Source organism: Engystomops pustulosus, chromosome 5, assembly GCF_040894005.1.
Source record: "Engystomops pustulosus chromosome 5, aEngPut4.maternal, whole genome shotgun sequence".
Taxonomy (NCBI): Eukaryota; Metazoa; Chordata; class Amphibia; order Anura; family Leptodactylidae; genus Engystomops; species Engystomops pustulosus.
Genome location: NC_092415.1, coordinates 151165934 through 151187651, shown reverse-complemented (window position 1 = coordinate 151187651; position 21718 = coordinate 151165934). Strand labels below are relative to the sequence as shown.

At 41.2% G+C, this 21718-nt stretch overlaps 1 long non-coding RNA gene across 2 annotated transcripts in view; it reads right to left on the bottom strand.

Moving 5' to 3' along the window:
• Positions 1-18625: 18625 nt before the first annotated feature.
• The window catches only part of LOC140133344 (uncharacterized), a 44030-nt gene continuing 40937 nt past the window's right edge, over positions 18626-21718 (bottom strand). For both annotated transcript variants that reach the window (XR_011855872.1, XR_011855873.1), the window contains one exon: positions 18626-19474. This is a non-coding gene — a long non-coding RNA (uncharacterized lncRNA). The remainder of the gene's footprint in view (positions 19475-21718) is intronic.

Sequence of the window (21718 nt, the reverse complement as noted above, 5' to 3'; positions counted from 1 at the left end):
TTTTCAAACCAGAGGAGCAGGTAGGTGGCCCTCCAGAAAAATTGAATAGATTGAGTGCCTGTATGTGGCACTCCCAAAAATTGTTTAAAACAGAGGACCGGGTCGGTGGCCCTCCAGAAAAATTAAATGCATAAAGTACTATAGCTAGAGCCAGTGGGCCCTGTCAAAAAATAGCCAGTTTCCTCTGCTTTACTGTACAAAGAGGAGGAGAAGGAGGAAAATGAGGAGGAGGAGGAGTGGATAAATTATTCAGGTTGAGCTTCCTTCACCTGGTGGAGATTGGAAATTATGAGAAATCCAGGCTTTATTCATCTTAATAAGCGTCAGCCTGTCAGCGCTGTCAGTCGACAGGCGTGTACGCTTATTGGTGATGATGCCACCAGCTGCACTGAAAACCCGCTCGGACAAGACGCTAGCGGCAGGGCAGGCAAGAACCTCCAAGGCGTACAGCGCCAGTTCATGCCACATGTCCAGCTTTGAAACCCAGTAGTTGTAGGGAGCTGTGTGATCATTTAGGACGATGGTATGGTCAGCTACGTACTCCCTCACCATCTTTCTGTAAAGATCAGCCCTACTCTGCCGAGACTGGGGACAGGTGACAGTGTCTTGCTGGGGTGACATAAAGCTGGCAAAAGCCTTGTAAAGCGTACCCTTGCCAGTGCTGGACAAGCTGCCTGCTCGCCTACTCTCCCTCGCTACTTGTCCCGCAGAACTACGCACTCTGCCGCTAGCGCTGTCAGAAGGGAAATACTGTTTCAGCTTGTGCACCAGGGCCTGCTGGTATTCATGCATTCTCACACTCCTTTCCTCTCCAGGGATGAGAGTGGAAAGATTTTGCTTGTACCGTGGGTCCAGGAGAGTGAACACCCAGTAATCGGTGCTGGAATAAATTCTTTGAACGCGAGGGTCACGGGATAGGCAGCCTAGCATGAAATCTGCCATATGCGCCAGAGTACCAACGCGTAAGAATTCACTCCCCTCACTGGCCTGACTGTCCATTTCCTCCTCCTCCAACTCCTCCAACTCCTCTTCTTCTGCCCATACACGCTGAACAGTGAAGGACTCAACAATGGTCCCCTCTTGTGTCTCGCCAACATTCTCCTCCTCTTCCTCCTCATCCTCCTCCACCTCCACTTCCTCCGATATGCGCTGAGAAACAGACCTAAGGGTGCTTTGGCTATCAACAAGGGAATCTTCTTCCCCCGTCTCTTGTGACGAGCGCAAAGCTTCCGACTTCATGCTGATCAGAGAGTTTTTCAACAGGCCAAGCAGCGGGATGGTGAGGCTGATGATGGCGGCATCGCCACTGACCATCTGTGTTGACTCCTCAAAGTTACTCAGCACCTGACAGATATCAGACATCCACGTCCACTCCTCATTGTAGACTTGAGGAAGCTGACTGACCTGACTACCAGTTCTGGTGGAAGTTGACATCTGGCAGTCTACAATTGCTCGGCGCTGCTGGTAAACTCTGGATAACATGGTCAGTGTTGAATTCCACCTCGTGGGCACGTCGCACAACAGTCGGTGAGCGGGCAGTTGGAGGCGGCGCTGCGCTGCCCTGAGAGTGGCAGCATCTGTGCTGGACTTCCTGAAATGCGCACAGATGCGGCGCACCTTCGTGAGCAAATCAGACAGATTGGGGTATGTCTTGAGGAAACGCTGAACTATCAGATTTAACACATGGGCCAGGCATGGCTCATGTGTCAGTCTGCCGAGTTGCAGAGCCGCCACCAGGTTACGGCCGTTGTCACACACAACCATGCCTGGCTTCAGGTTCAGCGGTGCCAGCCACAGATCAGTCTGCGCCGTGATGCCCTGTAATAGTTCTTGGGCGGTGTGCCTTTTATCGCCTAGGCTCAGCAGTTTGAGCACCGCCTGCTGTCGCTTAGCGACGGCACTGCTGCTGTGCCTAGAGCTACCGACTGATGGCGCCATGCCCACGGATGGTAGTTTGGAGGAGGAGGTGGAGGAGGGGTGGGAGGAGGAGGAGGCATAGTAGGCCTGAAACACCTGGACCGAGGTAGGCCCCGCAATCCTCGGCGTCGGCAGTATATGACCAGCCGCAGGGTCAGACTCGGTCCCAGCCTCCACCGAGTTAACCCAATGTGCCGTCAGCGATATATAGTGGCCCTGCCCGGCAGCACTCGTCCACATGTCTGTGGTCAGGTGGACCTTGTCAGAAGCAGCGTTGGTCAGGGCACGGATGATGTTGTCTGACACGTGCTGGTGCAGGGCTGGGACGGCACATCGGGAAAAGTAGTGGCGGCTGGGGACCGAATACCGAGGGGCGGCCGCCGCCATGAGGTTGCGAAAGGCCTCGGTCTCTACTAGCCTATAGGGCAGCATCTCCAGGCTAAGCAATCTGGAGATGTGGACATTAAGGGCTTGGGCGTGCGGGTGGGTTGCACTATATTTGCGTTTCCGCTCCAGCGTCTGGGGTATGGAGAGCTGAACGCTGGTGGATGCTGTGGAGGATCGTGGAGGCGACGATGGGGTTTTTGTGGCAGGGTCCTGGGCAGGGGGCTGACTATCAGCTGACACAGGGGAAGGAGCAGTGGTGTGCACGGCCGGAGGTGAACGGGCTTGTTGCCACTGAGTGGGGTGTTTAGCATTCATATGCCTGCGCATACTGGTGGTAGTTAAGCTATTAGTGGTGGAACCCCTGCTGATCCTGGTTTGGCAAATGTTGCACACCACAGTCCGTCGGTCATCCGGTGTTTCCTTAAAGAACCTCCAGACTTCTGAAAATCTAGCCCTCGCCGCAGGAGCCCTCGCCACGGGAGCTTCACTAGTTGACACATTTGGCGCTGATGCACCAGCTCTGGCCCTGCCTCTCCGTCTGGCCCCACCACTGCCTCTTCCAACCTGTTCTGGTCGAGGACTCTCCTCCGTCTCAGAAGCACTGTGTTCACCCGGCCTATCAACCCAGCTTGGGTCTGTCACCTCATCATCCTCCGATCCCTCAGTCTGCTCCCCCCTCGGACTTCCTGCCCTGACAACAACTTCCCCACTGTCTGACAACTGTGTCTCCTCATCGTCGGACACCTCTTTACACACTTCTTCCACTACGTCAAGAAGGTCATCATCACCCACAGACTGTGACTGGTGGAAAACCTGGGCATCGGAAAATTGCTCAGCAGCAACCGGACAAGTGGTTTGTGAGTGTGGGAATGGTCCAGAAAACAGTTCCTCAGAGTATGCCGGTTCAAATGCCAAATTTTCCTGGGAGGGGGCAGACTGGGGGGGAGGAGGCTGAGGTGCAGGAGCTGGAGGAGTGGCGATTTCGGTGACATGGGTGGACTGCGTGGAAGACTGACTGGTGGACAAATTGCTCGAAGCATTGTCGGCAATCCACGACATCACCTGTTCGCACTGTTCTGGCCTCAACAGTGCTCTGCCACGAGTCCCAGTAACTTCAGACATGAACCTAGGGAGTGTAGCTCTGCGGCGTTCCCCTGCTCCCTCATAAGCAGGTGGTGTCTCACCCCGCCCAGGACCACGGCCTCTGACCCCTGCAGTAGTTGGACGCCCACGTCCCCGCCCTCGTCCTCTACCCCTAGCCCTCGGGTTAAACATTTTGAAAATGAGAGTTATAACTTTAATTTTTTTTTTTTTTGTGTTTTTTGTTTTTTTTTGTGTTTTTTAGTTTTTAAAACCAAACGATGCTATCCTATTGCTATGGCTATTTTCTAGCCAAGTATGAAAGCACACTGCTATGCCAGATGAGATGACGCTGAGTTATTAAAATAATAAACGTAAAATAAAAAAGGAAATGGCAGACTGTGCCTAATTGAAATCCAACCCCTAATAAATTTTCCCACTTCGGTCTTTGCGATGGATATGTGCGTCACTAAGCGCAAAACACAGTGGTCGCAAGTCTCACTACAAATTGCTCACAATTTGCTAGTAGATGCACTGCAGCAAGTACAGCCACCAGCAGATCAACCAGAAATCAAATATATATAACGCTACTGTAGGTGTAAGTAAGCCGTTTGGATTCTCCTATGGCTATTTTCTAGCCAAGTATGAAAGCACACTACTATGCCAGATGAGATGACGCTGAGTTATTAAAAAAATAAACGTAAAATAAAAAAGGAAATGGCAGACTGTGCCTAATTGAAATCCAACCCCTAATAAATTTTCCCACTTCGGTCTTTGCGATGGATATGTGCGTCACTAAGCGCAAAACACAGCGGTCGCAAGTCTCACTACAAATTGCTCACAATTTGCTAGTAGATGCACTGCAGCAAGTACAGCCACCAGCAGATCAACCAGAAATCAAATATATATAACGCTACTGTAGGCGTAAGTAAGCCGTTTGGATTCTCCTATGGCTATTTTCTAGCCAAGTATGAAAGCACACTACTATGCCAGATGAGATGACGCTGAGTTATTAAAAAAATAAACGTAAAATAAAAAAGGAAATGGCAGACTGTGCCTAATTGAAATCCAACCCCTAATAAATTTTCCCACTTCGGTCTTTGCGATGGATATGTGCGTCACTAAGCGCAAAACACAGCGGTCGCAAGTCTCACTACAAATTGCTCACAATTTGCTAGTAGATGCACTGCAGCAAGTACAGCCACCAGCAGATGAACCAGAAATCAAATATATATAACGCTACTGTAGGCGTAAGTAAGCCGTTTGGATTCTCCTATGGCTATTTTCTAGCCAAGTATGAAAGCACACTACTATGCCAGATGAGATGACGCTGCAAATTCCTCACAATATGGTACTAGCTGCAAATAAAAAAAAAAAAGTATAATGTTATTGTAGCCCTAAGAAGGGCTGTTGGGTTCTTGTAGAATCACTCCTGCCTAACAGTAAGCTAATAGAACACCCTAACGCTTCCCCTGACCAGCAGCAGCTCTCTCCCTAGCGGCATCCAGACACAGAATGATCCGAGCAGCGCGGGCAGCGGCTAGTCTATCCCAGGGTCACCTGATCTTGCCAGCCAACCACTGCTATCGACGTGTAAGGGTACCACGTCATGCTGGGTGGAGTGCAGAGTCTCCTGGCTTGTGATTGGCTCTGTTTCTGGCCGCCAAAAAGCAAAACGGCGGGAGCTGCCATTTTCTCGAGCGGGCGAAGTATTCGTCCGAGCAACGAGCAGTTTCGAGTACGCTAATGCTCGACCGAGCATCAAGCTCGGACGAGTATGTTCGCTCATCTCTAATTGTGATCGTTAAGTAAGTCTTCATTTAGTTTTTTATATAGTGAAGAATTCATAAGGACAATGGATCCCCCTTTGTCCGCATTTCTGATAATCAAATCTGAATTGTTTTGTAAATCGTGTAAAGCTTGTTTTTCCAAATGTGTAATATTAGATTTAGTGTGGATGGAATTATCCTGTGCTTTTAAAGTGGTGAGTTCTTTTTCCACCATGTCTTGAAATTTCTCCATGCATCCGCACCTGGAGTTAATGGGATAGAAACTAGGGTTATTAGTTGTAAAAGGTATCGCTACAGTATCTTTAATGGCCAACGATTCGTTTTCTAAAATTTTGAGGTTGAGGACATTGGTTTGATCTACAAAATCCACAAAAATGTTTTCACTTAGATCATGAATTGCATCAGAAACGTCAGACTCTATACCACTTCCTTCAAAATGCATATCTCGGGATTTATCCAAGAAATTTTAACTGTTAAATTCCTAACAAATTTATTAACGTCTAGTAAAGTTCTATATAAATCAAAGTCCGTTGATGGAGAAAAATTGAGTCCTTTACTGAGGACTCTCAGCTGAATGTCCGATATGATGTAACTTGAGAGGTTGATCACCGGTGAATCTACCTGCATTTCTTGGTTGTCCCGTGGCGTGTTTGCATTTTTTCTTTTAACACTTCTGTGCTTTCTGCCGCTTCTCCTCCCCCGTTTTTTGACGGGGTTACCCTTATACTGGCTATGGCTTCTGATGCATCATCTGATGGACAAGAAGAGGAGCTGTTGTATGATTCCTCTGTTTCAGAGAAACTAACATGAGAGGTGTGGTTGCTATTTCTGCCTTTGCGATGTTTCTTATATTTGTTTTTTTTAAGAATGGACTTCGGGGTTTGATTTCTCTCATGGCGGAATGACTTCCAAGTATAGACTTCATTATATTTATAGTCTAGAAGATCACGATCAAACTTTCTCTTTTTTATTTCTATAATATCGTTTTCAATGGAAGCAATTTTGGTGGCAAGTTCTTGTTCCAAAACTGCCACATCGTTCTGACTGGATAATGATTGTAATTGTTTTTTGGTGTCTTCCATTTCCTGCTTAATAGTGTCCAATAGTTTTGATTCTTCTGATATAATGAGAGTCATCAACTTCTCTAATCAATCACTGATGGTTTCATTCCATTTCTCCAAAAACGCATCCGAATATACAGTGGTCGGGATTTTTTTAATTCGTAAGCCACGTGGAATCATTTTTTTGTTTAAATATGAGGATAGAGTTTCAGCATCCCACCAGATTTTCATATCTTTTTCCATCAGTCTTTCCCATCTTCCCTTTAAGATACTGAATTCTTGTGACTGGATGCCAGTACTGTTTTCCATATTAAACAAAATTGCTGCTTTTTTCTTGCGATCATCGCAGTTGACAGTAAGCTTGTTAACAGTACTTGCGGCTCCATTCACACCTGGGTCTAATGGGCATATATTTCCTCTACTGTTCCCCAAGGTAGTGTAACAGCACCACAAGCAACAGCTGTTGATGTTGATGGTGGGGGGTCAACTATTAGTAGTATTAGCCCTTTAACCAGTGATAGATTCAGGAAATACATGTTCATCCTGATAAAGGAGCCAATCATGCTCTGGGACAAACTTGCATGTCTTGGTAATCACTGGTTAGTGCCAATATTACACTTACCCATGTATAAAATGTTAAAGGGGTATTCTGGGAACTTCCAATACAAAAATCCTTAATGCTATAAATGAATGAATACAACAAAACTCAATGTCATTCATCACAATGGAGCTTAAATAGTTTCATTTTGTGATTAACAAAATTTTGGGGCTTTCTGAAGTAGGTAGTGTTAACTACAAGATGGCTGCCATCTACAACTACAACTCCCATGATTATTCTGTTCTCAGTTACAGCTCCTCCCTCTTATGCTCTGCTCCCAGTGATGATCTAACTGACTGTCCTGCTCTGTTACCATAGTAATGATGTGTGTAACTGCCATCACTGCACATTGTCCCACCGAGATGACGTCTCACGATAACACTGGCTATACTGGATGCACTGCAACCAACTGACAACAGCCCAACATAATGATGGTCACATGGCCTGCCCAGGCCCAAAACATAGGGGACATATAAAAAAATAAAATACTACATTACAAAGTACAAACAGTTATATGGAACAATAGGAGTGAGGGCCCTGCTTGCAAGAACTTACAGTCTATGAAGATGAGGGGGTGACACAAAAGGTATAAGAGCTTGTAAAATGGTCCAGCCATTCTTTATAAGGGAACAGAATAAAATGATTTTATGAACAAAAATTCTGCTGCTTGAATTAGCCGTCAGCCGCCATCTTACATACAGTGCAAGGTGAAAGTGACTGCAGAGAAGTCTGGAGCTTGGCATATATTTGTTCTTTAGGGGAAATATAAACAAATAAAATACTACATTACAGAGTACAGGGAGCACTAGGAGTGAGGGACCTACTTCTCTCATTAGGCCGGCCACCTAATGCTCTATTCTCTTCTGTCTAGTATTACCAGCTGGGAGCTGTGTACCAAAACCAGGGAATGTGCTGTTACAATGTAATACAATGTAATATATGTTATGTTCTACTTACCTGCAGCATGGTGTCACTGCTCTGACCTTATAAGAGGCAGGCCAGCAGCAGGTCTGGTGTTTTATAGGGTAAGCTGCAGAGAATTGTGGGGATTTTCAATTCTATTAAAGGTGTCACTGACCAGCAATCTTGGGGATTTTGATTGTGGAGATTTCTGTTTTGCCTTCTGGTGGTCTGTGGAACTACAAGAACCTATTATGATATATATGGACTTTTTAAAATAAACTCCTTTGGACTATTTTAATCAAGCAAAGCCTGGTTGTCCATTGAAAAGCCTATGCCTCACAGGGAGCAAAATTTTAAATAACAACTAATTATATATTAGTTTATATTTTAATGATCCATTTGAATATGAACTATGATTATTCCTGGAAAATCCCTTTAACCATGCCCAAATTTGGAAACGCTACTTTTGCACCTTTTTATATCACATACAAGATGTAATAAAAAGTCAGCAAAAGGTCCCACAGTCTATGAAAACATCAGCTTGTTTCGCAAAAAGATTTTACCACATTCAGCTCCGTACAACATAGTATGAAAAAGTTATTAGCATGAAAAGATGGGAAAAAAATCCATACGCATTTGTTTAATTTTTGAAAATGTATATTTTTTATTTAAATCACTTTTTATTACTTATCATCTTACATATAAAGACATGACACATACACAATACTTTACACATATATTACCATCAATATCCAATATATTACTTAATTCAAATATTAAAATTACATCATACCTTAAGTTTAAAAAAAAACACCTATAAATTCAAAAAACACCTATAAATATTCCCACAACTCCATCCATTTCCTTAAAGAGTTGTTCTGAACAAACCATAACCTCTCATAAGATTTAACTCTCTCCACTAAAGTCCACCATTCAAAAACAGAAGGAGGATCAAGTGCCTTCCAGTTCCTAACAAAAAGCAACCTGTCCAAAAATGAACCTTTCTTAATAATATTCATTTGGAAACTGGACACCATCCCTCTCAAGATTGCATTTTCTATCGAGAAAGAGATTTCCATCATAGTTCGAGTATTGATTTCTTGAAAAACCTTTTTCCCCCAAAAAAGGCAATATAGGACAGTTCCATAACATGTGAAGAAAGCCTGCTTCCCTATCTCCACATCTATTGCATTTAACCTCTACACCCTTGTAGAACCTGTTCAACAATAGAGGGTAGTAGTAGAGCCTAAAGACTGCACAAATCTATGAGACATGTTCAATGAAACAGTATTAATATTTTTCTATATATTTTCCCAGCAAGTTGTGCTCACTCCCCCAATTTCCACTCAACCCTTCAACCCTCAACCCTTCGATTGATCAACATTTTATAAATCTGTGAAGTTAATTTTATATTTGCCCGACTAGATAATAAGACATCCATCCCAGATGAATCATCCAAAATATCTTTCTTTCTACTATTCTTTTATACATTCAATAATTAATAGTATCTAAAACTAAACATAATTCCCCTACAACCATATTTAGTTGATAATAAATCCCTAGACATTAATTTTCCATAATTAAACTAGTGTGATATTTTCCTAAAACCTAATCTTTTCAAAAATTCCTTCCCTTCGAAACAATAAAATTCATTTAAATTACAGTTATCCTATAGTGTATACTTAACCCTTAATCCCAAAACACTTTTTTAAGTGGTGTCAACTTTTCTTAAACAAGCTAATTTCCTAATTTCCCAAGTTTTAAATGGTGCTCTAGATAATTTACCCCACTCTTAATAGTTGAAAAATGTTAAGTATATCGCCATTAGCGTGTAATAATAACACCTTGAAAATTTCAGAATCCCTAAAAAAATTGAAATTGTGCAGTTAAAAAAAAAAAATTGGAAGTGAAAAGCACCCTACCTTAGAAAGTCTACAATGATGTATCAATTTTCTTCTTACACATTGCCTCAAATCCTGCCTCAAATCAGCTGATTAATCAGTGCACCAATAGCTTTGAAGAATTTCATATCAATCCATAAAGCGTATGCATTTAAAATAGACAAAATCTGTGGAAGCAGACTGATCTTAATAAGTGCTATTCTACTTGAAGTGGAAAGAAGTATTTATTTGTTTCCTTATATGTTTGTACTTATTTGAAAAATAAAAGTATGAGTCTTCATGGAAAACAGGAAATTGTCTAGATGACCCCAAACTTTTGAGCAGTAGTGTATATCGTTTCAAAGTTATAACCACTTAAGGTTACAAATCGCAAATTTTGAAACTGTCTTTGGTGACAAAGGGTTACATTTATGTCTTATTAAGTATAAGCTGTTGGGAGAACAGCATGTACATTTGACGATGTAATTAATGTGAAGTAGGGGTTAAAAGGAATAGAGCAGGTGACGGGTGGAACCGGGCAGGACTGCTATCGCGATAGGGAGAGTGCATAAATTAAAGTACGGGGCTCCCGGCGATTGGGTGATATAGCTTGAACCCCCCAGAGTAATTAGCATAACTTTTATAACTCTATATTTCCACAATCAGGGCATATAGAGTTATAATAAAAGGACACATCTGCCATCAATAAACTAATGATAGATGACCTTTAAGACTAGCAGAGACTACTATATTGGTGACGAAACACGTGGGGTCCGCCTCATACTACCCTGCTTTCTAGTAATCATGAGAATCATCACTTGTTCTTCTTTCCCTGCCTTCGTGGCTACTTTCACACTGGTATAGTAGATTCATTTATATGTCTTGGGGTCATTGTTGATCTTGATTTTTCCGATGTGGTTGGTACATTTCTTCCAGATTTGAATCTGTTTATAAACTTGCATAGGCAGGGTATTGGAGAGTTTATCTGGGACTTTGCTTTGTACTGTCAGGTGCCCAGTTTTGGTGTAACATTCATATTACATTTTTTAAGTGGTTTTATCATGTGTGTGTTGTTTATTGATATAATAAAGATTTTTCTACATGTATCTTTGGTCATTTGTTGCATCTATCTGTTTCTTTTTCTTTTTTGTTGAGCTAGGGATACTTGTTTATTTTTATATATGCTCTAGGCTAGGGGAAGGGGGATGATTTGTGGTCGAGGGTGTATGGGGAGAGCTCCTTTCCATGTGTAATCTGCATTTTTTTTACATATGGGATCATCTACTTTTGTTTTAAGATGATATATTATCATTAAAAAAGCCTGAGGCCAAACGTTGGCCAGACATCAGGCTTTTGGTACAGGATTCTGGATAACACAGCAAGCTTGACAGCTGAGCAGCCAACCAACCAGGTTTCAACCACCTAGCAACCACAGCCATGTCCAGTTTTTGGCAGGACCTGTGACCCTGCTGTTTAAGGCACCATTACACAGAGAAGGAGAGACTAGAGCTGATGGGAGAGTGATGGAAATATTAGAACTTAAATCATTACACAACTACCCTTTTGAGGGCAGAAAGGGAAAGAAGGCTTTGAGAAACTAAACGAATATAATGGCCCTTTTCAGGTCAGTATGAAGAAGTGTGATAGTGAGATAAACTTACTGCATCATTATCAATTAGAGAAATAACAGCACACATGGTGCAACAGCATGTCCCTAAATTGCAGGGTCCATATTCAATGAATCTGTTTTTTTTTTCAAAATAGCAGTGGTACAGTTTGCTAAATCCTTACATTACTAGATTGCAAAGTCTGTATTTACTGCATCAATTTTTTTCAAAATAGCAGTGCCAGTGTTTGCTAAATCCATGTACGGCCTGCGGAGAAAGGTAGTGGACACTGGGAATGATGTATTGTTGGACAGCTGCTGATGCCATGGCACTTTTTTAAGCTCTCCATCTCAACCAGCCGAAATGGTAGCTTTCCAAAGGCCAGCAGTTTTGCAATGCTTTCAAGTCAGAACCAGGGTTCTTGAGTGACCATATTCTTGTGGTATGGACAGGCCTGGTAATGGTGGTGGTGCTAGTGATGGTAGTGTCATATCCTCACTTGTGACAGTGACCTTGTCAATCAGGAGAGGTAGAGGCTCAATAAACCAACAAGAAAAAATATGCACCAAAAAATGCTGTAATATATCAAATAAAGAATAAAAAAATCAAAACTTTATTTATTTCAGACAAAGACAATGTAAGACATACCATTAAAACCATCTAAAACATGTAATGTACATGTGATGCAACTGGTGACCAAGGTAAAGGTCAACGCAGTGCTACCTCCTGCAGATCACTCAGTGGTGATGACACCTCCTCCCCCAAAAATATTCCCCCCTCCCCCAAATATTCAGAGCACATATGAAAAATAATCAAAAGAATCTCTCACAGTAGTCATCAAAAATATCCATTTACCTATAGAAACGTGTCACCCCTGTCTTTCCTCACTCCTTAAAGGAAACCTACCATTTCGAATGGCAGGGGTAAGCTGTAAGTACCGGTACTTACTTTCGTTAGTGTTATAAACCGCGGTATCGCGGTTTTAACACTTTTTAAACTTTAGAGCAGAAGAGGCTTCGGCGCTGCGCGCGACCGTGCGCGCGCAACATCTCCGCTATTTCCTATGTAGGCGCGCGCACGCAGCGCCGAAGCCTCTTCTACTCTAAAGTTTAAAAAGTGTTAAAACCGCGATACCGCGGTTTATAACACTAACGAAAGTAAGTACCGGCACCAGCTCACCCTGAGCTGGTGCTCGGTACTTACAGCTTACCCCTGCCATTCGAAATGGTAGGTTTCCTTTAATCCATGTTGTTTCTAGGACATTCTATCACTCCTCAGATCTTTTTTCACTGAGCCTTTAACGCTGCCCTCCTTGTCAATGGCCAGTGTGCAGAAAGCTGCAGCAGTTGGCACTTGGTTTCATCTTCATCATAAAAGATGTCCTGTGATGTTCCGCTGTCCACATCCTCATCCTCCAGCACAAGTTGTTGGGCATTTGGGAACTTTGTGTCTGTAACTCTGTCAAGAAAAGCGGGATGGCCCATGAAATGCCAGCTAGGAGAGTTATCATAGAACATTAGTAACTGCTCCATGATCTGTGGCAAAGACGGTCTTGCTGTTTTGAACTGGGGTGGGGTGGAGCTGGTTAAAGACTATCCAATTGGACTTGAGGCGCTCTTTGGGACACATTTAGATCGGTTTTCTCCTCTGGCTTCAGTGATTTTTCACTGATGCCTTACTGACCCATTATTTTCAATTGGCCTTTTCACACTTCAGTTTTTTCCACTGATCCAATGTTGTCAGTGAACACAAGAAGAACAGGTTCTAAATTGACCACTGTGTGAAAAAGCCCATTGAAAAGAATGGTTCAATAAGACATTAGTGAAAAATCGCTAAAGCCAGGAAAAGAAAACCAATCTGTATGTGTCCATTAGCCAAAATGGATTCAGTGAAAAATCACTGATGTGAAAAAATGCAAATTTAGAACCATCCAAAGAGAGCTATCTTTAGGGGTGGTAACATTAATGGACATGTTGTTCCATGTAAATAGTTTAATGCTATAGAGCAAATTTTGTTTATTTCCCAACATTGAGCTAAATCCTCTGTCCAGCTCAAAAGAGCTATTCACATTTACAAATCTATAACATTATAGATACAGTAAACTTAGAGGCATATATTGAATGTTTAGCATCCCTTTTCTATATGAGATATTTTGAAATACATTACCAACAGTGGCACTGTCACCCAAACTAACAAACTCCATTCATGTTGACACAAAAACATACTTAGCCTAAAGTGTTTAAGTGTTTAAGAAACCAAAATTAGTTAAAATGTGATCCAAGTCATTGTCTGTTCTGTAGAACTATGGTAATGGAAGATTAAACATTACTATTATATGAGGCCAAATCATTGCAGGCATAACGTGCTTACACATCTGCCCAGAATATATGTGTGTGAATATTGGATTTACAAGAAATGGCTGTTTCCATGGGGATGGTAGAGAAAAGCTTACAGTGAGTCTTCCTGCATGTATCTCATTAAATGAAGACCAAGATTGTCATGTGTTATGCATTTCAGTGCTGTTATTTACCTTGCTAAAAATGTCCCTACCAATTTTCGCTATAAAAATAATTGACGTAAGAGCAGATGTCATTATATTACAGGACAAATGAACTGAACAGCCTGTTATGTGAGGATTACTACACAGGTTAATACAATTATTACTGTTTTTTAGTTAAGCTATTATAATTTAGAGACATGATGTGTTTCAATTACCATTTAGTATTGCTGTACGGTAGGCTGTACATAAGCCCCTACAAGCACATGAGACAAGGGGGGGGCATTTATTTTTTTTTTGGAGCTAGGTGTTGTTTTTGGTGTCCGATTTGCGTGATGTTTTTCACAGTGATAATATATTGTGGCGCATGGCCTTAATGTGTTTGGTAAACCTTAATGAGCATCAGAAACACTCCACATTCATGGAGGAGGTTCGAAATTAGTAGACTTGCTTTTTGTTGGTCTTTTTATGTGGCAAAAAATGTTGTTTAAGTATTCGGAAACTAGAAGTGCAGAAAAAGTGTTGGAACACAAGAACTTTGTCCAAATTGCACAAAAAAAAAGTGTCATGAGTGTTGGAAAAGAAGCTAAATTGTAACACCAACTTTTAATAAATGTGGAACACAAGGGGCCGCAATAATAAAAAAATTAAAAAAACCTTTTATAAATGCCAGTGTGCAAGCCATTAAAACTACAGTAGACTCCAAAATACATTGGTTGTGCTCATGTGATATAACACCACAATTTAGTCTGAGGGATTATGTGCACAACTGTATTTTGGGTTGCACAAACTACAGGTTTAAAAAGCTGTGCTATGTGGCCTCTCCAAAAGTCTATGGTTTAGTGAAGTTTGAATAAAACAAAAATACAATTTTGGTCTGCTTCATTGGCCATTAGATAACAGATGTTTTCTATATTGCCTGTCTGTACATGCAAGTTTAAGAATCTTCTGGTATTGGGAGTCGAGTCAGATTGTGCGCAGTGTAAGCACTCTTTCACATTCTAGCTTTTTTTTCTGCCATTTCGGCTTATGGACAAAAATCAGATTGGTTTTATCTTCCCGGCTTAAAGGGAACCTACCACCACGAATCTACCTATAAAGGTAGATCGGGTGATAGGTGGATGTAAGGGACGTGAGGAGAGCTCTTTTTAGAGCTAATCCTCACATCCCGCTAACTTTTGGGAAACTTTATTAACCTAATATGTAAATTTAGTTATGCGGCTACTGGGGCGTGGAGTAGCCGGCACGAGGCTACACAGCGCGGCTACTCCACGCCCCAGTAGCCACATTACTCCTCCTACCCTGTTGTGTCCGGCGCGCAGCTCCTCGTTGCTGCGCGCCTCGTCTGACAAGCCGGCGCTGTCAGACTGTCTCGGAGCTGGGACTGCTCAGCCGGCGTTCTGCGTATGCGCAGAACGCCATCATATCGGACGATGGCGTGCCGGACACAACAGGGTAGGAGGAGTAATGTGGCTACTGGGGCGTGGAGTAGCTGCGCTGTGTAGCCTCGTGCCGGCTACTCCACGCCCCAGTAGCCGCATAACTAAATTTACATATTAGGTTAATAAAGTTTCCCAAAAGTTAGCGGGGACGTGAGGATTAGCTCTAAAAAGAGCTCTCCTCACGTCCCTTACATCCACCTACCACCCGATCTACCTTTATAGGTAGATTCGTGGTGGTAGGTTCTCTTTAAGTGATTTGTCACTGATTCCTTTCTGACCCATTATTTTCAATGGGCTTTTTCAAACTTCAGTTTTTTAACTGATCAAATGTTGTCATTAAACACAAAAAAGGACAGGTTCTAAATTTTTTTCCACTGATCATTGAAGTATGAAAAAACCCACTGAAAAGAGTATTCAGTAGGGAATGACTGAACAATCTCTGAAGCAAGAAAACCCTGTTTAGTGGTTATTCTGAGTTACTGCAGCTTAGATTTTTTTCAGTGCAAGAATTTGCGATAAAAATTGGGTATACGCCACCTCTTCGCCATGAGGGCGTAGAGGGGGCATAGAAGGCGTGTCCTGTGGAGGGGGCAGACACGGGGCGTTCTGCCAGCTGTTTATGGGGATGCATTGTGTCAGATTAATAGGACTTTTGTGTTGTTGTTTCCCAGCACTTTAAAAGAAAGCAAAGTATGGTAAACTGTATAGGTAGAGGGACAGCCAAGGTAATACCTGTATCCACATACTGCAGAGTCGTGACCTCTAAAGTTGGTGATATATTCACATGCAATTTTTATAGCCAAAGCCAGGAGTGTATAATAATTGGAGAGACACTATGCACTCAAGAACCCGAAATATTTGGCAAATACGGATCACAGACCCTTATCAAATAATTTGTCTGTATAGTAATATAAAACAGTGGTGGCTGGGTTGCATATTGTTGATCTCCACTGTAATTTTATTGTTTTAAAGTTATGTACAAACAAGTCTTGTGTCTGTCTCATTGTAGCTTAGACAACTCTTTAGAAGATGGTCCCTTTATGGAAAGTGGAGGGTTGTGTGCTGTGTAAGGGTTTAATGAGTCCAGCAGTGCCACCTTGAATACTGTGATTCACCCTGAGAACAGATGAGAGGGATAGCTTTTGGTGCCTTCTCCTATCCAGGGGGAGTGAAATCAATAGTAGATGGAGGCAGAAGAGTGAACACGATGAGTCGAGCTGTAGGCATATGTGATCTTAAACTCAGTTGACTGTAGTCTGAGGATGGGGAGTCTGAAGAAGCTCACTGGAAAGAGAGAACAAACCAAAAGCAGCTGGAGGCACAATATAGTGCAGAGTTGCACTATTCACTAGCAGAATTGGACTAACCAAAAAGACTAAATTATGGGACATGTGTCTCTCTGCTAGAACATTTATGGATGTTGTAAATGATGTTAGGATCATTTATCCTGACCCATTGGGTTTACTTTTGTCATTGTAACACACTTTGGCTATGGTCACTGTAGTATCGTTATAATTTATATAATTCAGCGACTTGCCTGTAGCAAGTACCTGTTTTCTCTTTTGTTTCATTTTCTGTATTAAAGGGGTTTGCCCACAAAAGAAAATTCTCAAATTTCAATTACCTACTGATGTTTACAGAATAAAAATCATTCTTAACCACTTTATAATTTTACTCAGTTTTATTGATGTTTTAGTTTCTATAACACAGTGATGGTCAGTTTAAAATCCCAGAGTGTCTAAGCAGAAACATCATGATTCCTCTAGTGCTGATAAATGCTTTGTGCTGACAATGTCCTTAGATTATCAGGGTACAAGGTTTATATACACTTTAATGTATCTTCTGAACATTCACTAGTATCTGACACATAGAAAGAGAGATGAGACAGATCAGAGTTGAGATGATGAGATCCATGTGATGCATATTACACACAATGACACAGTCAGCTCTGCTACATCTCTGCTCTCACACTATTAGATTTGATGTGCCTCCCTCCCCCTTCCCCCGGATAAAGAACTTATCTGCAGCTGATGTCCAAGCTTTTACAGGTAATGTCTACATTACTTTGCATTAAGATCAAAATCTGTTGTTGTTGGTTTAAAATAAACTCCAGTAAAGTGTCCAACAAGTCTTCTGTTGTCTGTGTCATACCCCAACAGTTTCCGTTCAAAACCATCCGCTGTTGCTCACTCCTTTTCATCTACACTGGGTGCAGTTGGCCTGTGAAGTGCGCAGGGTGTGCCAGATTCAGGAATTGTGTGTGTGTGAATCTGGAACCCCCTGCACTATTTTTTTTTTTGGTACATCTTTAGCATAGAGCTTGTGACACAATTCTGTTGGACTCTTCATGATAAATGTTTGCCTGGTTCGACTATGCCCATGAATGCCCCTTTCAGTGCAGAATTTGTGTCACGTTGGGTACAGTACAGAGTGCGCCACAAATGTGTCTTGGACACTTTATAAATACATTTGCAAGCAGTTTGCACTGAAAACAACTTGCAAAGTCTTCCAGAGAACTGGCGCAAGCACCTTAGTAAATGTGGGCCCATAGCGTTACAGTTTCGTCATCATGGTTTTTCATTTTTTTACCTGCACAATTCATTGGGCAGAACCATTTTGAACACTTGCAGCAATTAGTGGTGGTGTGTGGCATGCTAACCGCTAATGCAATCTCAGTAAGGCTAAATATTTTACAACTGGTAGCATAGTAAACATAGTACATTAAAATTTCAAGATAATCTTACTGTGTAAACACAAGTTCTCAATTTTCATCTTTATTTTGCATTGAAGCTATAACTAATAGTTAAAGAGCTTTGCCAATTGTACGTGTTGTTTACTGGCTGACCAAGATTGCCTGCGGAAGTCTCAGCCCATGTAAAATAAGATAAAATCAGCTTTTGCTCCAAACCCGTTCAAACCTCTGAACTTGCTGCATCAACAGTTCCCTAGGATATAACAGAGACTTGAACTCTCCAATTCCCTAGGTGCGGCGATTTTGATGAAATGTATGTTCCATTAGCTTTCTGCTGTAATTTGAACTTGAACATTGGCTGGAGCCCTCTGGGCTCTGAAGAGTGTGTATTTTGATATGTTGAATTATAAGGCATTAGATAGTGATGGACCTGGGCAGACTGTTTGATGTCTCTTGTCAAATTGCTTGCAGTGAGCGGAATCTATGCTTCCTAGAGATAATTGTATTTACAAATTATGGTTGTGCATTAAGTGTCTAGCTCTCAGAACCTCACCACTCCGATATTATGCGTAGTACACTGTCATTTAGTGTTTCAGAATGTACATAATGTCACAGCACTGCCTGACTGCAATGGAGAGAGTGCACATATAATGGCATAAAGTACATTTGTAAGTGCATAATTGTATTATTACTTCCTTATTATTGAATGCTTTCTGTGTCTAAATATGGATTTTCGCTGCAAATGTATGTCTGAAAACATGAAGAATGACATCCAAGCCAATATTTATTGCATTTATAAAGGTATACAGTTCTAGAATAACATGGTTGAATAATATATCTGCACTTTAGTTCACACAGAATCCAAATGAAATGTGACTTCAATTTGTTAGTTATGTATACAATATTCTGAATTTGGTATTGGATATTTGTTTTAACATAAAGAACACAATAGCACTTGGTCATCCATGTAACCCCCTATTTTTCTTTTTGCAGTTCCCTAATATATAATAAAAACTCAGTAAGCATCTGTAGGCAAAGATAAATAAATATATTAGGGTTGTATTATGGCTACACACGACCTAGAGGTTGTACAGTGCCTAAAGCTGCTTGTATTCCATTCTCTGTATATGTTTTATTTTTATTTTTCATTCAAAAAACTTTCCTTAGATTGTTAACTATAAATGTCTCTACTGAAGTATTTCTGTATATAATTAACAACTTGTATATAACGATAATAATTTGTTTCTGTGTCACCAATGTTTCTAATAAGACAAACTAAACTGCGTGTCAACAAAAATAAAAAGAAAGATAGAAATTGTAATATAATATAATATACAACACACATCTAGACAACCCTCTTTGGCAATCTACTGAACAACGTGGGTTAGTGCCTCTAACCCACTTAGAGGGCCATTTAATGCAAACAAAGATACTAATATATCAAAGGGCTCTTTCACATTGGCGTAGTTTTTCATGTTTGTGGTTTAGCAACTTCCACGGATGCCTCGCAAATTTCCATAGGTGTTTTCACATTGGCTTGTACTTTCAATGATCCATTGTCCGTGCAAAAAATTATGAAACGTCCTATTTTTTCACAGAAGGCAATAGATGGGTATGGGTCTGCAAATAAAAAACATGATGAAACATCCGGAAAATGTGAACAGGGCATTCGTACCTCACAGATAAAAATAGCAATTGGATATCTGTAGTGCAAGACTTCTCAGCTACTATATGAGGGAACTAGAGGTAAGTGTAAACAGTGCATAAAGATGAATAAAACCAGGGCATATGCATAATACAAAACTTCTTGGCTCCTATATAAGGAATCAACAGGTAAGTCTGAACAGGACATACATGATCTATCACTATCACTTTAACCCCTTAACGACTTGGCCTTTTTTAGTTTTTTAGTGACGTTATTTAATATTCCATGGCGTGTACTGGGAAGCGGGAAAAAATTCCAAATGCAGTGAAAATGGTGAAAAACCACATTTGTGACATTTTCTTGTGGGCTTGGATTTTACAGCTTTCACTCTGCATCCCAAATGACATGTCTACTTTATTCTTTGGGTCGGTACGATCACGTGGATACCAAATTTGTATAGGTTTTATAATGTTTTCATACATTTAAAAAAATTAAAACCTCCTGTACAAAATATTTTTTTTTTATTTTGCCATCTTCTGGGGCCAATAACTTTTTCATACTTTGGTGTACGGAGCTGTGGATAGTGTCATTTTTTGCAAATTTTGATGGCGTTTTCATTACTATAATTTTTGGGACTGTGCGACCTTTTGATCACTTTTTATTAATTTTTTTATATTTTTCAAAATGGCGACTTTGGACGCTATTTTCCGTTACGGGGTTAAACGTAGTGAAAAAACTATTATATTTTAATAGATCAGGCATTTTCGGACGCGGCGATAACTAATGTGTTTTTGATTTTTACTGTTTTTTTTTTTTTTTTTATCAGTTCTAGGGAAAGGGGGGGGGATTTGAATTTTTAGGTTTTTTTATTATAATTTTTTTTTAAACTTTTTTTTATTTTTACTTTTACTATTTTTCAGACTCCCTAGGGTACTCTAACCCTAGGTAGTCTGATCGATCCTATCATATACTGCCATACTACAGTATGGCAGTATATGTGGATTTTACTCCCCATGCATTACAATGTGCAATTAGCACATTGTAATTTATGGGTTAAAACGAAGTAGACTCGGGTATTCGGAACACCCGAGGCTACCATGGCGACGGATCGCCGCTCCCCGTGACGTCATCGGGTAGCGGCGATCCACGACAAGATGGCGGCGCCCATGCGGCGCCATCTCCTTGAAGCCGCCCGATCGCGGGTGTTACCGGTAAGTCTTTGCTGCAATATGCAGCAAAGACTTACCGGCAATGGAGAGGGCTCGGCCCGCGAGCCTTCTCCATGCACCGGGACCCGTCGCGCACCGTACTAGTACGGCGCGCGTCGGGAAGGGGTTAAAGCTACTATATAAAGAAGCAACAGGTAAGTGTGCGCAGGGCATGTAAGAGTCTATCACTAAGTGGAATCAGCAGATTACTGTAAATAAAACAGTATAGTAACAATATCTAACAACATTGGATGTTTAGCATCTCTCAGTAACACATGATCAAAAACTGTTATTGAGTCCATATGGAATCCCTGTATTTAGAATAAATACCCAGATGGTCTCACGATTTAAATTGTTTTGTTTGAAATCACCACCTCGAATTGGCCTATACACCCGTCCTATGCCTTGCCATATAAAATCTAGGGTGTCTCCTGCAAGAACCTCCCTGATATGTCCAGAAATTGAAGAAGTTCCTACATTTTCACTGGTGACATCAGACAGATTCCTATATTTGGCTGGGGTGGTGGTATGGCTGATACATTGTAATTATCAGCTCCAGCATACATTGTTGGCAGCGTTACAATTAATATGAGTATGAAGGTCATACCTATTTCTTGTTGAATATGATGTCACCTTTCCCATAAATACATGAGGACAAAGCCTTGTTTTATTATGGTTCCTGGTGTTGAAACCAGAAAATAAGCTAGGAGAAACCTCTGAACCTATAGTTTGTGCTCATCAGCAGATAAATTCTACCACTGGGGAAATAATGTGGAAACTTTGGATCCCCCTGAAAAAAATCAGGAGATATCTTTTTATCACTTTTTTTTAATAATGTTATATTCTCTACTGAAAGTGGTTACAGATACAACCTATTTGCTATCCTTAATCCACTCTAATTTATCATACTTTTCATTATTTATCAGCAGATTTCTATGTGATATAAGTTGTGCTCTCTCTATGGAGGATGAAATATTCTTACTTTCATAGCTTTCCTCTAAACTTTTTGCT